This window comes from Phyllostomus hastatus, unplaced genomic scaffold, assembly GCF_019186645.2.
Source record: "Phyllostomus hastatus isolate PE091 unplaced genomic scaffold, TTU_PhHast_1.1 phas_contig_86, whole genome shotgun sequence".
Classification (NCBI taxonomy): Eukaryota; Metazoa; Chordata; class Mammalia; order Chiroptera; family Phyllostomidae; genus Phyllostomus; species Phyllostomus hastatus.
In genome coordinates, this window is record NW_025333977.1 from 79454791 (window position 1) to 79469967 (window position 15177).

Sequence of the window (15177 nt, forward strand, 5' to 3'; positions counted from 1 at the left end):
CCAGAGAACTAAGACTTTGTTTTGCAATTTGCTGAAAATTTTAAGACCCTGATGTAGAATTCACAATCACTTTAAAAGCCAGGTTTTTAGGATGGCAAAAACTGGCATTTTCGTACAAAAATCAAAGAGCTAGATTATATTTGAGGAGTAGCTGGTCAGTGGGAATTACAGTGCAGTGTGTTTTTTGGGGATAGAATGCTGCATCTGTGTTTTCTCATGTTTTATTCTTTTTAATAGACTTTATTTCTTAGAGTAGTTTTAAGTTCACAGACAGCAAAATTGAGCAGAAGTTTCCAAGCTGTCCTAACCCTTCCCCACCCCCCCACTCCCACAGGCACAGCCTTTCCAATCATCAGCATCCCCCACCAGGGTGGTACATTTGTGAAGACTGATGAACCTACACTGATGTACCATTATCACCCAGAGACCGTAGTTTATATTAAAGTTCACTCTCGGTGCTATGCGTTCTATGTGTTTGAAGAAATATGTAATGATGTATATTCACCATAACAATATCATACATGGTATTTCACTGCCCTAAAAATCTTCTCTGCTTCACCTATTTATCCCTCCCTCCCCTCAACATGTGGCAATCCACTGAACATTTTACTATCGCTATGGTTTTGTCCTTTCCAGAAAGTCCTGTAGTTGGGATTTATACAGTATGTAGCTTTTTAAGATTGACTTCTTTCAATTAGTAATGGGCTCTTAAGGTTTCTCCATGTTGTCTTATGGTTTGATAATTCATTTCTTTTCAGTGCTAAATAATATTCCATTGTATGAATATATCAGTTTATTCCTTCACCTACTATAGGATATCTTGGTCACTTCCAAGTTTTGGCAAATATGAATAGCATTGCTATAAACATCTGTATGCAGATTTATAGGCAGACATAGGTTTTCAATCTCTTTGTATAAATACTGAAGTGTGTGACTGCTGGATTGTATTGCAAGATTATGTTTAGTTTCGTAATACACTACCAACATGTCTTCCAAAGCAGCTGTGCCGTTTTGCATTCCCACCAGCAGTGAGTGAGAGGTCCTGGGGCTCCACATCCGCCCAGTGTTGGGTGGTGTCAGTGTCCTCAATATTGGCCATTTTAACAGGTATGGTGGTATCTCATCACTGTTTTATTTAAATAAAATTAATTTATTTTTAATCCTCATCTGAGAATATGTTTACTGATTTTTAGAGGGAGAGAGAGAAAGAGACCCATCAAGCTGAGAAAGAAACATTGATTGGTTGCCTTCCATACATGCCCCAGCTGTGCCCCAACCGGGGATCAAACACACAACCTAGGTATGTGTCCTGACCAGGAGTTGAACCCACAACCTGTTAGTGTATGGGACAACACTCCATCCAACTTAGTCACCTGGCCAGGGCTCTCATTGTTTTAATTTGAATTGCCCCATGGCATATAATGTGGAGCATTTTTTCATAAACTTATTTATCACCCATATATCTTTAGTGGGGTACCTGTTAAGATTCTATTGTTTTAAAAATAAAGTTTTCTTTATTTTCTCCTTAGTACAAAAGTAATACATGTTCAAAACTAGCCAGCAGCTTCTCAGAGTAAAAGCCAGAAAACTTCCTGTGATTTATAGCATTGGTCCCCAAACTTTTTGGCAGCAGGGATCAGTTTTGTGGAACATGGTGGGCCAGGGGCGGAGCTCTGGTGAGCTTTGCTGGGTTGCCCACTGTGGAGTGGGTAGGTAGGAGACAGGAAGCAGGAGGCGGAGCTTATGTGAGCTTCACTCTTGGCTAGTTCATAGCAGGCTGTGGACCCACACACTGGTCTGCTGCCCCAGGGGTTGGAGACCCCTGATCTATAAGGCACAAAGTAATGTGGACTCCTGTCACTTTTTTTGATCAAATCTCTGTTGTCCCCATTACTCACTCTGCTTCAGGCATGTAGTTCACTCATGGAAGCATGGCTATGACTCTAAGACTACCAGGAGAAAACTCTTCCACAAAGCTCCATGACACACTATCTCACTTCTTTCAGATCCCTGCCCAAATATCACCTTATCCATGAGGCCTTTCCTGACTTCCATATACTAAAGAACTCCTTCCCCACAGGCACACTGTCCTCTTCATCCCAACATTGTATATCTATATACCAGTAATCAGCAGTGTTCCTCTTCCCCCTACATCTATCTCTCTATCTTTATTTCTCTTCCTTTTTACCAGAGCACTCATCATCCTCTGATACATTACATTTTCACTTGTTTATGATCTGTCTCCTCTCACTAGAACCTATGTTCCCTGTACTGCTAAAACCATGCTGACACCAAGAGGAATTCAATAAACATTCTCTTTGTGGGTGAAGACCTACTGCTCATGGCTTCCTGAGCACAAGCTATGCTTTTACAGCCCAGATGAGGATGTGGCTTGCTGCACTTTTTCTGGGTCCAGGACCAGGAGATCCCGTATTTGTAAACATTCTTTAGTCAGAAGCATAAATGGGGTATTCGTCTGGGAATTAGTGTTTGCATAATTGGAGCTGCAGGTTGGGAGGCTGGGGGAATGAAGGCAAGCAAGAGAAACAGGCATATAGGAAGCCATCTCCATGGCCTCAGCTGACTTGCGCATGAGATGCAGGTGACTCTCAGGAGGATGTGTGAAAACCTCAGGAAACATCCCTGCCATGCCTTTCTTCTGATGATACCCACATCCTAGTCTGCGGCTGCCACTTAGGGGAAAAAAGACTCTTCTCTTCTGTCTGTGAAATCTCAGACAAATGCTCCTCACTAACAGAATCGAACTGGGCCGACTGGCAAGAGAGTCTGTGAACTGTGGCTTTTGGGCTTATCCCTGCATTACAGAGGAGAGCTTAGAAAGATAGGAAGATCCTGATTTTCAGCAAGCAAAATCCAGCACAGAGTGTTTATTAATTGATTAGGCAACTAGTTTTTGGTGGGTATAGACTATTCCTGTCATTCATAAGCCAGCTGACATACTGCAATGACAAATTCTAAAATGTGAGACTAGGGTGCCTAAGGGTATCCCAGAGAACATCACTAGATTTATTCCACAAGCCTCTTCCCTGCCCCAAGTACTTCCGAACGTGCCTCTGGAAATGACTGTCTAGCATGCCAGGCTACTGAATTCTCATTTCCTCAAATTGCAGAATATTTGTTTTCTCTTCACTGGGAAACTGGAGTGAAGCTTCCTCCACTTTTTGTACAATACTATCCCATTCCCTAAAATGTATGCTGCTCCCACGTGAGTGGTGCTCTGAAAATAACCTTGGCTTCAATTGCTTATAGGTGTGACTGCAGCCAAAGTGTCAGTGGCACCAAGCACCCCAGTTTTGATGTTTCACTGACAATCCGGACACAGCCTGGGGCGGGAGGGCAGCGAGGAGTGCTGCACCATAGGGAAGGCTTCAAAATACTCCACGGGTCAGAGCAGGCAAAGTAATATTGCCCTGACTCCTCATTAGAGCAGAAATGAGGCAGAACGACTTGCTGTGGTGGCACGGTTGCCTGGTGCTCACTCTCTGTTCTGGTGAGCCAGCAGCAGCCGTGCCAGGAATAGGTCTTTGTGACATGGTGCTGCTCCATGTTGCTCAGATGGCTCTGACACATTGATCTCAGCCAGTTTGGGGAACATCCCTGCAAACAAGTGTTCAAAAATGGAACCAGCCTCAGCTATGAATTGCTCACAGACATTTTCCATAATGTTATGATGTCATTTTTAAAGGCCTCCAGACAGATACATTCATATAGTTGGCTAAAGATTATGAAGTCAGGCCAACCAAAGGAAATCCCATGAACTCTTGGGTAGCAGAAACAAGAAGACAGTGCCAGTCTCATTAGCCTAGAGTGGCAGTGGATCAATCTAACGGCACTGAAGCATGATACTTCCTTCCAACACAGGAACACAGCCTGTGCCTCTCCTCTCATAGGGACCCCATGTGCTTTCGCCTTCTCATTTGACATCACATTTGGTCACTTAGAGACACCATGAACTACTCAAAGCCATGAACTTGAATTTTATGTTGAATGTCAAATCCTTTCTCTCACCATGAAAACTGTATGGCAACTCTTCAGACACATCTCTTGATTAGATACTTGACTCCAGGCTCCTACTCAATGTAAAGGAAACAGAAATTTTAGATACAGGTATGTGATACTTTTCCACATTCCCATAATAGCTTTTGGCACAGTCTTGGGATTTCACTGAAAAAAAAAATCAATCCTCTGTGAAATGCGGCCTGTGACTTAGGGACTGACTTCATTATGTCCCCTTGGTGATAACAGAATCATCTACTTTATGCTTTGTGCTGTGCTCCAATCCTGTCTGATTTCTGCAGACCCTCCGCTGTGCACTTCGGCTCTCCTGCTCTACAGTGATCAGCCTCCCGATGCCCTCCACGCCCTCCCCACAGACTTCTTCCAAATGTGCACAGGGCACTTCTACTGGGATATGGTGTTTGATTTCTCTGCTAACAATTATCCTGTTTATTTTTACCTCAAGTTTCTAAAGTAAGTGATATCTACTTACAACAGCATTTCTTGATCCCTTCTCCTGTTTATAATACCTTGAAATCTAATAATTGTATTTGCAATTTTCTTGAAGCATCATCATTCATTCTTAAAGATCTAGTGACTACCTGTTTCCAAATTCAATGGTCTTTTCTCCCTATCATCTCACATTTGCCACAGTCAACTAACCTTATGCTTAGCTATAAAAGCCATCCCCAAACTCAGTGATGTAAAACATAACCAGATATTGTTCACATACTTTGCAGGTTGTTAGGGTTCCTCTGATACAGGGTAGATTTGGCTGGTAGCACTTTCCTCGGGCTGTAGCTGCTGGGATGGTTCAACTATACACTAAGATCAGCCAGGGAGGTGCTTCTTCACATTTCTCTCATTCTTTTCCTATGGACAGTGAAAGAGCTGGGGCACGTTCTTATCAAGGTAATGCCAGAGACACCACAAACTGAGCAGAAACATGTAAAGCATCTTAAGGCCTAGGCTTGGAGCTGGCACACTATCACTTCCTCCCACATGCTATGGACCAAGGCAAGTCACATATATAAACATGAATTCTTGGGTATACAGAAGTACATTCATCCACGGTGAGAACGTGGTGAAGGTGTGGATGTAGGCAGTAGTGGAACGCTGATGTCACTAATTCAGTCAGCCACGACTGAGACCCTGTCCTGTTTTTGCTTTTGTGACTACACCATTTTGGGACCCTCACAAGGTTTCTGGTGACTTTTTACTGGATCCTATAGTTATTTAACCATGGATTTTCAGCATTCCTCTGTCTTTTGCCCTATGCTCTTCTCTTTATCAATAGCACCCTTAAATTCAAGTATTGCCCCAATGTTGGAGTACTTCTCAGGTCTCTAAGCCCTATTTTCTTATCAGTTTTATTCATTTTGTCTACTGAGATTTTAGTTTGTGTAGTTCACTATCACCTTGATTCAACAATTCCAAAAAATAATTTATCGTCTTTCACCTAAAAGCCTCTTTTCTTTTTAATTACTTTGACTCTTATTAGTGGTACCACCATTATACTTTGAGGTTGTCATTAATTCTTCTCTGTTCTTAACATTCCATATCATACACCACACTAGGTCTATGCACATTTTCCTAAGAAATGATTCTCCTCACCTCCTTAACATAGCTTCTGTCTTCCTTGCCCCACCCCACCACCAGTCAAGTTCTATACTCATCATTCAAGGTTCAACGCAGGGCCTCTTCTGCAAAGCCACCTTCTCTGACATCTCCTGATTTTATTGGTTTTCTTTGCTTTAGAACTCCAAAATTATTTCTAATCTGTTCTAGAAAGCTATCCATATTATTAATAATAAAATTACCAATTTGGTTCTCTCTGGCATAATTGTTTATTCAATTTATATATATATACTCTTCCCAAATAATCTGTAAATCAAGGAGGTGATGTGTTGCATTGAGGAAGTATAGGATTTAGAGGCAAACAAACTGGGTTTGAATCATATTTGGTTTTTAGAACTTGTGTGCCTTGAGAAAATTACTTCAACTCATTGAGTATCAGTTTTCTCATTTATTAAAATGTTTTTTTTACACTAAGGAATCTTGGGAAGAATAAGAAGAGATCATGTATTAAAGCACTTAACGTACAATAGGCTCTCAATAGTATTTTGGTTTTCTTCCCATGCACCCCCCTTTTTTTTTGTCTCCTATGGCTTCTTGTTGCTTATTTAATATTATCATGTTCTACTTATACATTTTCACTTTCTCTCTTCAATTCCAAAGAAAATCCTCACATTAAGGAATATATGTTTTTTGTATCTCTTAGTTATTTGTATATATGGAAAGCATACATCATGTGACCTGAAAGTTTGATCTATTTTGAAACATAAAAGGCTTTTCCTCCCAGAGTTCTAGGATAAGAAATCTTGCTTATGTTAGTAGAGTGCAGTGAATTATGAACTAGCTGAAGTTTCTATTGGATGTTTCCAGTTCTCCTGTTTTGCATCACTTTTTCCTACCCTGTTCAGGAATCCAGTCACTTTCTTCCAATAACACATTTTCTCAAAGTGTATTTGATACTGGTCATTTCTTGCTCACTGTGAATTTTAGCCTGGGTATTTCTTTTCTAGGCCTCTCCCTAATGATTGATAGATTAATTAATTTGTCTGTTGATCAATGGTTTTTCTTGGCTTGCAGAGATTACTGGAAGCCTTCCTCCTCATCCCCTGCCACAAGAACGTATCCCTTTATTTATCAAGGTCCTTATGCTGCTGTTTCCCCAAGAGCTCACAGTACAGTTTGTTTGAGAGGCCTTATCTGCACAGGTTCTCAGTGACCCCAAATGCTCTACTGCCTTTTCTTTAAGAAAGACTTGAAATACATTCTTGCTGTGCCCTCTTCCTCCCTCACAGCTCCTGCCTGGCTTTCTGTGGATCCCTAATCCCCAGAGCCACGCTGCTGAGGTGGACACATTGTCTATAAACCTCTGGATAACTTGTCAAGTCTTGGTGCAGGCCTCACATTGCTCTGTATAAAATGCAAAACAAATGTTTTTTATTAACAACAACAACAAAACCGTGGGTAAGCCATACCATCCAAGGGTAATTTGGGTCCAGAAGATGGCCCATACCCTCATTCTGTTCCACACACTGAGGTGGAGCAGTGCTCCTTTCTGTTGCTGCCAGCAGTTAAAGAAAATGCTCCATTCCACGTGACTTGGATGGAAGCTTCTTGTCTGGCTTATGGCTTTATAGCTGATACAAAAGTGGAAAAAATAGAGACTATTCAAAGTCTATTAGTAGAACAAAGAGAACACTGGAATCAAATTAATAAGGTAAAACCTAAGAGATAAGACCTATATTTAGCACCAATAAGCTTGATCGTATAATATTACATACAAAAAATAAAAAACATAACATAATGAAATTCCATGCTGCTAAAGGTAGAGAGTCAGTCTTTGTGAGTGGATAACCTTGCTCCTAGATGACTCGGTGAATTCTGCATGATACTCTGGAAAGACTTCTGACAAACTGCAAGCTGTTAGAGGAGAGCAGCCAAGGAGTGGAGGGTCTAGAAACCCTTCACAACAGGAGCACAGTACAGAGGGGGGCTCTGGCTGTCCCTGAGTATCAGGTCTGTCTAGCTGCATAAAGAGTAGCCTTGCTTTATTCTGTCTCAGAGGACAGAACCAGGGCTATTGAATAACAGAAGCCTATGCTGTAGGGCATTAAGTTTCCTGAAGTTTTCCTAAAGTTTCAAGCTAGAGTCCACTGGCCACTTGAAAATGATAGTGACCACTTACATTTACTTGTTACCAGGCACTGGCACACTGGTATGAATAATATCCATATAATCTTTAACTTCTACTTTGTTCTTTCTCAAGATTGCTGAAACTATTCAGGGTCTTTCTTGTTCCATACAAATTTTTGGAATATTTGTTCTAGATCTATGAAATAACTGGTATTTTAATAGGAATCGGGTTGAATCTATAAGTTGCTTTGGGTAGTATGAACATTTCAATGATGTTAATTCTTCCAATCCATGAACAGGGTATATGCTCCCATTTATTCGTATCTTCCTCAATTTTTTTCTTCAGTGTTGTGTAGTTTTCTGAGTACAGGTCTTTTACTTTCTTGGTTAGCATTATTCCTAAGTACTTTATTTTCTTTCTTGCTATAGTAAATGGGATTTTTTTTCTTTTTTTAATATATTTATTGATTATGCTATTACAGTTGTCTCATTTCCCCCTCTTCACTCCCTTCCTCTCTGCACACCCCCTCCACACACATTCCCCCCTTTAGTTCATGTCCATGGGTTGTACATATAAGTTCTTTGGCTTCTACATTTCCTAAACTATTCTTACCCTCCCCTTGTCCATTTTTTACCTACCATCTATGCTACTTATTCTCTGTACCTTTTCTCCCTCTCTCCTCCTCACACTCCCCTGTTGATAGCCCTCCAGGTGATCTCCATTTCTGTGGTTCTGCTCCTGTTCTAGTTGCTTAGTTTCTTTTGGTTTTGTTTTTAGGTGTGGTTGTTAGTGACTGTGAGTTTGTTGTCATTTTACTGTTCATATTTTTTATCTTCTTTTCTTGGATAAGTCCCTTTAACATTTCATATAATAAGGGCTTGGTGATGATGAACTCCTTTAACTTGACTCTATCTGAGAAGCACTTTATCTGCCCTTCCATTCTAAATGAAAGCTTTGCTGGATAAAGTAATCTTGGACGTAGGTCCCTGCCTTTCATGACTTGGAATACTTCTTTCCAGCCCCTTCTTGCTTGTAAGGTCTCTTTTGAGAAATCAGCTGGCAGTCTTATGGGAACTCCTTTGTAGGTAACTCTTTCCTTGTGTCTTGCTGATTCCAGGATTTTCTCCTTCATTTTAATTTTGTGTAATGTAATTATGTTCCTTGGTGTGTTCCTCCTTAGGTCCAACTTCTTTGGGACTCTCTGAGCTTCCTGGACTTCCTGGAAGTCTACTTCCTTTGCCAGATTGGGGAAGTTCTCCTTTATTATTTGTTCAAATAACTTTTCCACTTGTTCCTCTTCCTCTTCTCCTTCTCCTCCTCCTCCTATAATTCAGATGTTGGTGCGTTTAAAGATGTCCTGAAGGTTCCTAAACCTCTGCTCATTTTTTTGAATTCTTGTTTCTTCATTCTGTTCTGGTTGGATGCTTCTCTCTTCCTTCTGGTCCCCACCATTGATTTGAGTCCCAGTTTCTTTGCCATCACTATTGGTTCCCTGTAAATTTTTATTTTACTTAGCACTGACTTTATTTTTTCATCTAATATGTGACCAAATTCAACCATTTCTGTGAGCATCCTGATTACCAGTGTTTTGAATTGTGATTCTGATAGGTTGGCTATCTCTTCATTGCTTAGTTATATTTTTTCTGGAGCTTTGATCTGTTATTTGGTTTGGGCCATTTTTTTTTGTCTTGATGCACCTGTTACATAGTGAGTGTTGGAGCCTTAGGGTGGGGTAACCCACCTGGGTGGGGTAACCCACATGGCTGTGTTGTGATGCTGTGTGTGGGGGAGGAGTCCAAGAGGGAACAATGGTGCTTGCTCAACTCTCTGCCAGATTTCAGTCACTTCCCCCATTTCCCACAAGCAAATTGGGCCCTTCTGGTGCTGATTCCCATGTGGGTGGGTTTGTGTACATTCTAAGAACTTGTGGTTCTCTCCAACGAATTCTCCTGTGAGGCTGGGAGTTACTCCCACTGCCTCAAACCCCACAGGTATTTTCAATCAGTTGTTTGAGGCTTTATTTCCCCACACTGGGGTCCTGGGTTGTGCAGTCCATCCTGCTCCACAGTTGTTTCTCCTGGTTTATCTGCAAATGAATGTGGGACTGCCCAGTCTGCAATCTGCCACCCCACCGGGTCTTCCCGCTGCTGCTTTGCCAGCCAGCTGCAGCATTGCGTAACCTGCTCCACAATCTGTCGCCTTACTGGGTCCATCAGCTCCCACCTTGCTGTGAGTCCTCTCTGTTTGGCTGCCAGTCTCTGCCCCTCCTACTGGTCTGGATGAGTATTTCTTCTTTAACTCCTTCATTGTCGGACTTCCATACAGTTCTATTTTCTGTCAGTTATGGTTGTTTTTTGTTTTTAAATTGTTGTCCTTTTTTTGGTTGTGTGAGGAGGCACAGTGTGTCTACCTATGCCTCCATTTTGGCTGGAAGTCTTAAACGGGATTTTTTTCTTAGTTTCTCTTTCTAATAGTTCATTGTTGTGTACAGAAATGACATAGATTTCTGAATATTGACTTTGTATCCTGCTACTTTGCCAAATTCACTTATTAGGTTGACTAGTTTTTTGGTGGAGACTACAGGATTGTCTATGTTCACTATGATGTCATCTGCAAATAATGACAGTTTTACTTCCTCCTTTACAATTTGGATGCCTTTTATTTCTTCTTCTTTATGATAGCTATGGCTCGGACTTCTAATACTATGTTGAAGAAGAGTGGTAAAAGTGAATATTCTTGTCTTGTTCCTGATCTTATGGGAAATGCTTTTAGTTTTTGTCCATTGAGCATAATGTTGGCAGTAGGTTTTTGGCAAATGGCCTTTGTTATATTGAGGTATGCTCTTTCTATTCCCACTTTACTGAATATTTTATCATAAATGGGTGTTAGATTTTACAAAATGTTTTTTCTGCATCTATTGATATGATCATATGATTTTGTCTTTCATTTTGTTTATGTCTGTATCACATTTATTGACTCATTAATATAGCACCATCCTTGCATGGCTGGAATAAATCCCACTTGATCACAGTGTATGATCTTTTTAATGTATTGCTGGACCAGTTTGCTAGTATTTTGTTGAAGATTTTAGCATCTATGTTCATCAGAGATATGGGCCTGTAATTTTCTTTCTTTGTTGAGTCTTTACCTGGTTCTGGAATTAGGATAATACTGGCCTTATAAAAAGAGTTTGGAAGTCTTTTTTCTTCTTGAATTTATTGGAGTAGCTTGAGAAAAATAGGTGTTCTTTGAATGGTAAAATTCTCCTGTGAATTAATCTCAGTCCAGGGCTTTTGCGTGCCATGAGTTTTTTGATTACTGCTTCAGTTTTGCTACTTTTTATCTGACTATTCAGGTTTTCTGCTTCTTCCTAATTCAGTTTTGGAAGATTGTATGTCTAGAAATTTATCCATTTCACTCATGTTGTCCAATTTATTGGACAAAACCCAAAACTAATGCCAAATCAAGTAATCCCCACCCAACCTCAATAGCACTATCAGCAACAAAAGAGCAAAAAATGATAAAAGCAGGAAAAGAAATGGAATAGTAGAGAAAGGTGGAAAGGAAAAATGAGAAGACCAAAGGGAAGAGAAAGGGATTCTGACAGAAGGAAGGGGAAGAGAACTACTACTAGTAATGAATTGAAATATGAAAATGGGGAAGAAGAACACAGAAATAGTAAGAAAAATAATAAAAGGAGAGAAGAAGGGAACAATGGAGCAATCAAAGATAAGAGTCAAATAGGACATATTAAAAGAATAGAGTATCAAAAATAAAAGAAAAATATAAAATAGATTAAAAATAATAAAAAGGCTATAAAAATAGTGAAAATAATTTAAAAGGAACCAAGTAGATTCATCTCATCAGAGTGTAAAGCTTGCCTGTTAGTTTGTCCTTTTGGTTATCACTCTGATGTCTGAGTCCTGTGTAAGCCATGTCTGGTGCTGTCCACATCTGGCCCTCAGCAGCCTTTTTGAAACTACAAGCAATCCACAGTTTATGGCAGATTCCTCTGAGCTAGGCTGCTCCCAGCATGGGTCAGGCTGCTCTGAAAAGCTGGATTTTATAAGCATTGGGTACAAAGGTGTGTCAGCAAATGTTCCAAGTCACCACAAGATCCCCCTCTGCCTGTGTCTGCCAATTGACCTGCTGTCAATCTTAGACTGGTTGCAATCTTGAGTATTTCTAGGAGAGCTTCTGGAGGAAACAAGAGGGCTGTGATTCCTGGATGTCCCATAGCAGGTGCCTTTCACACTTCAGGGAAAACCCAAACTTTTATATTTGCTAGCTTATTGCTGCATAACAAATTACTCCCAAACATGGTGTCTCACAACAACAAAATTTTTATCTCACACTTTCTGTAGGTTAGGAATCTGGGACCCACTTACTGGGTAGTTCAGGGTCTCTCATGAAGTCACAGCCAAGAAATCAATGAAGCCTACAGTCACAGAAGTCTTACCTGGACTGAAGGAATCACTTCTGAGCTCACTCACTGTTCTCTTCATTCCCTTACTGTGAAAGTCTCTTTATTGGACTACTGTACAGTTTCCCTCAGAAGAAGAGAGAAAGAAAGAGAAAACCTAAGATGGAAGTTTTTTCTTGAAAAAATAACTAATATTGAAAGCAACACACCAGCACTTCTGCTATATGGGGTGGGCAAAAATAGGTTTACTGTTGTCCTTATGGAAAATTATATAATAATTAATAAATAATGTAAGAATAAACTGTGTTTTGTGTACGCACCACTATAAACCTCCTTTTGCTTTACCTAGTATACTATTGAGCATCCAGACCAATGCTGGTTAAATGTGGGAAGGGATTATAGAATGGTATGAAGAGTGGGTGTAAGGATCCTTGGGGCTGTCGTTGAGGTTGACTACCACTTTCCACTGATGGGCTTTCATATCCTATTAAAAGGCAGATGCTTCCAGGGAGGCTAGCATATTAACAGTCCATTATATTAGCAGATTAACCAAGTAGCTGACACTGTGAAAAGCAAAAAATATATGGACAAGCTCTGAAATATATGGACAAGCTCTGAAAAAATATATGGACAAGCTCTGAAATCTATGGGAGTAGGAGGTATGAGAAAAATTTCTCTGTGCGGATCCATGGGGAAAGATGTGCTATTTGTGGGGAGAAATCTTAGGACAGTATGATAATAAAGACACAAAAAGCAGGATCCCTTTCTAAGAAGAAGGAATAGAGTGGGAGTGGGGAGTATACAGACGTTCTATTCAATGTCTTTGCAAACATCACTTATGAGGACCTTGGTCCTCTGTATCCATGGTGTCTGTGCCAAAATGGGGACAATTTAGGTGCTGGGCCTCACTGCTAGTTAATTAAATGTTGCTTCCAAGGCAGCTGGCAGAGTATGTGCACTATATACCAAACTCGGTTTTTCCTAAATCATACATTTTAATTAACCTTCAGGCCCTTGCTGGGGCTTTGAAAGAACTTAATTGGCCTGCAGGGATTGGACCGCACAACAGCCAGAAAAAGGCTACGTCTCAGTTGTTTTCACTCTGAGGACTTAGAAAAGTAAAATTATTGTTTTGTTTCATTCTTTGAAGCCTGAGCTACATGTGGGTTCCTATTTGGAAGTGGCAAGAACATCTTTGAATGCTAAAGTGAGGATCAAGGGTATTTAAGCTGCAGTTACATATGAGCATTTAATATTGAATCTTTCATTTATCTTGTGTCTTTGGATTTACAATGTGAGTTGAACTCTGATTGGGTTTATTTATTTTTTTTTTTTTTTGCTTTTTCATTGAGGAAGGGAAATATTTTGAGCTGAATTTAATATGCAAACTTTCAGTCCAGTGGGAAATCCTCTCTGGAAATCGGGGCCCCTTAAAAAATTTCCAGATATTTTCAGTTTTGTCAAACATAATTCTGAGAATCAACAGTCAAGGTGTGTATTTTATTTTCTGTATAAAGAGCAGCTCACAGGTACTTATTGAAAACCAATGTTACATATAGATTAAGGCTATAAACATGTGTCTTCAGGATACAATGATTCTCAGGATAAAGCCATAAAATGAGAGATATCACCAAAAGAATGAGAGAGGAAGAGAAAAGCAGAGGGTCAGAAACTTGTGTGCTGAAGATACAGAGAAAAAAGAAACTAGAAAAATGATTGAGAAGGAGGAGACTGAGCAGTGAAGAAAATCAAGGAAGCATTTCAAGAAAAGGGTGGTCAACTAATCTCAAAGTTACAGAAATATGAGAGATAAAGTAATAGAGAAGGCAACTAGAGGTAGAAATGGCAGGTTTTCTTTTCTTCACTTTTATTTTGTATCAAAAGCCTACCTAGTTCCTTTACCTAGTATGTCTGTTATCTATTGCTGGGTAGGAGACCAAGATAGTGTTTTAAAACTATTACTGTGTGTTTGTGTGCACTGGCAATTGGGCTTATGATTCTGTACCTAATTATAATGTGTGGGTTTTCTTCTGCACACCATCAAGCAGTTCTCTGACACCAGCTTGGTGTCCTACAATATAACTCAATTCTGACACTACCTACCTGAAGAGAGCATCAGGTCCTACAGGTGAAGTACATTTTCTCTTGCAACTTACTTTACAGGCAGGCAGGCCACAATTAACATACTTTCTTAATCTTTGACTATAAGCTACACAACCAAAATAATTGAAACATTTAGTTAAAGCCAATACCTACATCTCTAGATTGTATGATATGATACCTAGACATGTCAGTTAACTATTAGTTTCACTATAAATCATAATATCATAGGGCTGGACTCAGCTAGGAAATCCTCCTACCTCCTCTAGTGTTCAGGTTCATTCACTTTTTCAGATAGCTGGTTAATCAGTTTGGGGCTGATTGGTCCTAGAGGCCCTCATTCCTATTCCCTGTTGTTGGTGTTGAATCTTGGCTAAGTCTCTCTTTCCACAAGGTCTTCTGTCTTTTGTTATAGTAGACCAAGCTTCTTCACATGATAAACAAAGTGTTCTAAAAGGGCCAACGCAGAAGCTGTAAGGTGTCTTCAGTCTCAGCCTTGAAAGTCAGTCACACACTGTCACTTCACCACATTCTATTGATCCATAAAGTCACAAGGCCAGCCCACATTCAAATGATGGGGAAATTTATTCAACTACTTAATAGGAGGAGTGCTCAATCACATTGCAAAGAAAATGGACAGAGGGAGACATCATTATTTGGAGGCCATTATTGTAACAACCTACCATACATTCCAGGATGAACAACCAAAAACTTGCAAAAATCTGAGTTTTCTGACTCAACTGTTTCATGTACATTATTACTAACATTTGTTTGCATGTCAGAATATTCTCTAGAATTCTATGTTTCTCCTCTTCAATTAATAAAAAGTTAATGAATAAGTGAGGTAAAGTCATGATGCATAAGTAACCAAAGGAGCCTCAGACCTTGGCTTAAACCTAGTTTCCTCCTTCTTGACTCAGAGCTACTACCT